We start from the raw sequence: 5,460 nt of genomic DNA on the forward strand, positions 1-5,460 counted from the left end.
GAAGGGGTTCGGCTGAGGAGCTGGCCATGCATCTATAATGCCCTGTGGAATGGAAGGGGTTCGGCTGAGGAGCTGGCCATGCATCTATAATGCCCTGTGGAATGGAAGGGGTTCGGCTGAGGAGCTGGCCATGCATCTATAATGCCCTGTGGAATGGAAGGGGTTCGGCTGAGGAGCTGGCCATGCATCTATAATGCCCTGTGGAATGGAAGGGGTTCGGCTGAGGAGCTGGCCATGCATCTATAATGCCCTGTGGAATGGAAGGGGTTCGGCTGAGGAGCTGGCCATGCATCTATAATGCCCTGTGGAATGGAAGGGGTTCGGCTGAGGAGCTGGCCATGCATCTATAATGCCCTGTGGAATGGAAGGGGTTCGGCTGAGGAGCTGGCCATGCATCTATAATGCCCTGTGGAATGGAAGGGGTTCGGCTGAGGAGCTGGCCATGCATCTATAATGCCCTGTGGAATGGAAGGGGTTCGGCTGAGGAGCTGGCCATGCATCTATAATGCCCTGTGGAATGGAAGGGGTTCGGCTGAGGAGCTGGCCATGCATCTATAATGCCCTGTGGAATGGAAGGGGTTCGGCTGAGGAGCTGGCCATGCATCTATAATGCCCTGTGGAATGGAAGGGGTTCGGCTGAGGAGCTGGCCATGCATCTATAATGCCCTGTGGAATGGAAGGGGTTCGGCTGAGGAGCTGGCCATGCATCTATAATGCCCTGTGGAATGGAAGGGGTTCGGCTGAGGAGCTGGCCATGCATCTATAATGCCCTGTGGAATGGAAGGGGTTTTCTGGTCGTTCGCTCCTCTTTGGTAGGTTTGGTACTTTGGTGCAATTCGTTGTTTGCTGTGAATTATAATTTTGACCATACATCTATCTTATTTATCTTTAAAATAGTAGTTTTTTACATTTCCAGCTGAAATTTGAAATAAAATGCATTTGAATACCAGCTAGGTAATGAATGCATATAAAAATATGCTGTTGATATTTTCTTCTGATGACTGATAGTTGTCTGACATTATGTCTCACTCATTTATAACATAGCTACAATCACAGAGAAATAAACACACACATAAAAAGTATTTCATTAAAGATTTCAGACACCATGGTCTGCAAACACAGTCGTCAGCCCCTGGTCTGTAACCAGCTGTACACAGTCGTCAGCCCCTGGTCTGTAACCAGCTATACACAGTCGTCAGCCCCTGGTCTGTAACCAGCTATACACAGTCATCAGCCCCTGGTCTGTAACCAGCTATACACAGTCGTCAGCCCCTGGTCTGTAACCAGCTATACACAGTCGTCAGCCCCTGGTCTGTAACCAGCTATACACAGTCGTCAGCCCCTGGTCTGTAACCAGCTATACACAGTCATCAGCCCCTGGTCTGTAACCAGCTATACACAGTCGTCAGCCCCTGGTCTGTAACCAGCTATACACAGTCGTCAGCCCCTGGTCTGTAACCAGCTATACACAGTCGTCAGCCCCTGGTCTGTAACCAGCTATACACAGTCGTCAGCCCCTGGTCTGTAACCAGCTATACACAGTCGTCAGCCCCTGGTCTGTAACCAGCTATACACAGTCATCAGCCCCCTGGTCTGTAACCAGCTATACACAGTCGTCAGCCCCTGGTCTGTAACCAGCTATACACAGTCATCAGCCCCTGGTCTGTAACCAGCTATACACAGTCGTCAGCCCCTGGTCTGTAACCAGCTATACACAGTCGTCAGCCCCTGGTCTGTAACCAGCTATGACATAGCGCTATCATAATCCCCCCATCTTGTAAGGCGGGACAGCAAACACTGGAGGTTAAAGGTCAGGGGTTAACCACACTGCCGTGACCCCCCTGAGTATTCCACAATAGTTAATATGTCATTTACTCCTGCTGTCATGACCTTTCGATCGGTGGCAGCGCCGGGACTAGCCACAGTATTATAGAGCACTTATAGACACCATTATTTTGGTGTGTTGGAGTACATATATCTCCCCCCTCCGCTGTCACTGCACTGGAGATCCTTACACCAACCGACCATACATGGCTGTCCATGGCTGGCCCTTAACAGAATATACCAGGACAACCATACACGGCTGTCCATGGCTGGCCCGCAACAGAATATACCAAGACAACCATACATGGCTGTCCATGGCTGGCCTGCAACAGAATATACCAAGACAACCATACACGGCTGTCCATGGCTGGCCCGCAACAGAATATACCAAGACAACCATACACGGCTGTCCATGGCTGGCCCGCAACAGAATATACCAAGACAACCATACACGGCTGTCCATGGCTGGCCCGCAACAGAATATACCAAGACAACCATACACGGCTGTCCATGGCTGGCCCTTAACAGAATATACCAAGACAACCATACACGGCTGTCCATGGCTGGCCCGCAACAGAATATACCAAGACAACCATACACGGCTGTCCATGGCTGCCCCGCAACAGAATATACCAAGACAACCATACATGGCTGTCCATGGATGGCCCGCAACAGAATATACCAAGACAACCATACATGGCTGTCCATGGATGGCCCGCAACAGAATATACCAAGACAACCATACACGGCTGTCCATGGCTGGCCCGCAACAGAATATACCAAGACAACCATACACGGCTGTCCATGGCTGGCCCGCAACAGAATATACCAAGACAACCATACACGGCTGTCCATGGCTGGCCCCGCAACAGAATATACCAAGACAACCATACACGGCTGTCCATGGCTGGCCCCGCAACAGAATATACCAAGACAAACATACATGGCTGTCCATGGCTGGCCCGCAACAGAATATACCAAGACAACCATACACGGCTGTCCATGGCTGGCCCCGCAACAGAATATACCAAGACAACCATACACGGCTGTCCATGGCTGGCCCCGCAACAGAATATACCAAGACAACCATACACGGCTGTCCATGGCTGGCCCGCAACAGAATATACCAAGACAACCATACATGGCTGTCCATGGCTGGCCCGCAACAGAATATACCAAGACAACCATACACGGCTGTCCATGGCTGGCCCGCAACAGAATATACCAAGACAACCATACATGGCTGTCCATGGCTGGCCCCGCAACAGAATATACCAAGACAACCATACACGGCTGTCCATGGCTGGCCCGCAACAGAATATACCAAGACAACCATACACGGCTGTCCATGGCTGGCCCTTAACAGAATAGATAAAATGCCTAAGTGTTTTTATTTGTGAAAATGTGATTGTCTTGTTTATACATTAAAAAATGTCATTTAAAATCGAATGTTATTTGTCACATGCGCCGAATAAAACAGGTGTAGACTTTTATTGTGAAATGCTGACTGACGAGCCCTTTCCCAACAGTGCAGAGTTAAAAAGTAAGACAAATTAGCAAAATAAAAAAGGAAATAGTAACAATAAAATAAAAATAATGAGGCTTTATACAAGGAGTACCAGTACTGAGTCAATGGGCAGGGGTACTGAGTCAATGGGCAGGGGTACTGAGTCAATGTGGAGGGGTACTGAGTCAATGGGCAGGGGTACTGAGTCAATGTGGAGGGGTACTGAGTCAATGTGGAGGGGTACTGAGTCAATGGGCAGGGGTACTGAGTCAATGGGCAGGGGTACTGAGTCAATGTGGAGGGGTACTGAGTCAATGTGCAGGGGTACTGAGTCAATGTGCAGGGGTACTGAGTCAATGTGCAGGGGTACTGAGTCAATGTGGAGGGGTACTGAGTCAATGTGGAGGGGTGCTGAGTCCATGTGCAGGGGTACTGAGTCAATGTGCAGGGGTACTGAGTCAATGTGGAGGGGTACTGAGTCAATGTGGAGGGGTACTGAGTCAATGTGGAGGGGTGCTGAGTCAATGTGGAGGGGTGCTGAGTCCATGTGCAGGGGTACTGAGTCAATGTGGAGGGGTACTGAGTCAATGTGGAGCGGTGCTGAGTCAATGTGGAGGGGTGCTGAGTCCATGTGCAGGGGTACTGAGTCAATGTGGAGGGGTACTGAGTCAATGTGGAGGGGTGCTGAGTCAATGTGGATGGGTGCTGAGTCCATGTGCAGGGGTACTGAGTCAATGTGCAGAGGTACTGAGTCAATGTGCAGGGGTACTGAGTCAATGGGCAGAGGTACTGAGTCAATGTGCAGGGGTACTGAGTCAATGTGCAGGGGTACTGAGTCAATGTGCAGAGGTACTGAGTCAATGTGGAGGGGTACTGAGTCAATGTGGAGGGGTACTGAGTCCATGTGCAGGGGTACTGAGTCAATGTGCAGAGGTACTGAGTCAATGTGCAGGGGTACTGAGTCAATGTGCAGGGGTACTGAGTCAATGTGCAGGGGTACTGAGTCAATGTGCAGAGGTACTGAGTCAATGTGCAGGGGTACTGAGTCAATGTGCAGAGGTGCTGAGTCAATGTGCAGGGGTACTGAGTCAATGTGCAGGGGTACTGAGTCAATGTGCAGGGGTATTGAGTCAATGTGCAGGGGTATTGAGTCAATGTGCAGGGGTACTGAGTCAATGTGCAGGTGTACTGAGTCAATGTGCAGAGGTACTGAGTCAATGTGCAGGGGTACTGAGTCAATGTGCAGGGGTACTGAGTCAATGTGCAGGGGTATTGAGTCAATGTGCAGGGGTACTGAGTCAATGTGGAGGGGTACTGAGTCAATGTGCAGAGGTACTGAGTCAATATGCAGGGGTACTGAGTCAATGTGCAGGGGTACTGAGTCAATGTGCAGGGGTACTGAGTCAATGTGCAGGGGTACTGAGTCAATGTGCAGGGGTTCTGAGTCAATGTGCAGGGGTACTGAGTCAATGTGCAGGGATACTGAGTCAATGTGCAGGGGTATTGAGTCAATGTGCAGGGGTACTGAGTCAATGTACCACCATCACCTCCCCATCCTACCACAATCACCTCCCCATCCTACCACCATCACCTCCCCATCCTACCACCATCACCTCCTCATCCTACCACCATCACCTCCCCATCCTACCACCATCACCTCCCCATCCTACCACCATCACCTCCCCATCCTACCACCATCACCTCTCCATCCTACTACCATCACCTCCCCATCCTACCACCATCACCTCCCCATCCTACCACCATCACCTCCCCATCCTACCACCATCACCTCCCCATCCTTCCACCATCACCTCCCCATCCTACCACCATCACCTCCCCATCCTACCACCATCACCTCCCCATCCTACCACCATCACCTCCTCATCCTACCACCATCACCTCCCCATCCTACCACCATCACCTCCCCATCCTACCACCATCACCTCCCCATCCTACCACCATCACCTCTCCATCCTACTACCATCACCTCCCCATCCTACCACCATCACCTCCCCATCCTACCACCATCACCTCCCCATCCTACCACCATCACCTCCCCATCCTTCCACCATCACCTCCCCATCCTACCACCATCACCTCCCCATCCTACCACCATCACCTCCCCATCC

The sequence above is a fragment of the Coregonus lavaretus genome (assembly GCF_964263955.1).
Source record: "Coregonus lavaretus genome assembly, contig: HAP1_SCAFFOLD_1308, whole genome shotgun sequence".
In the NCBI taxonomy this organism is placed as follows: Eukaryota; Metazoa; Chordata; class Actinopteri; order Salmoniformes; family Salmonidae; genus Coregonus; species Coregonus lavaretus.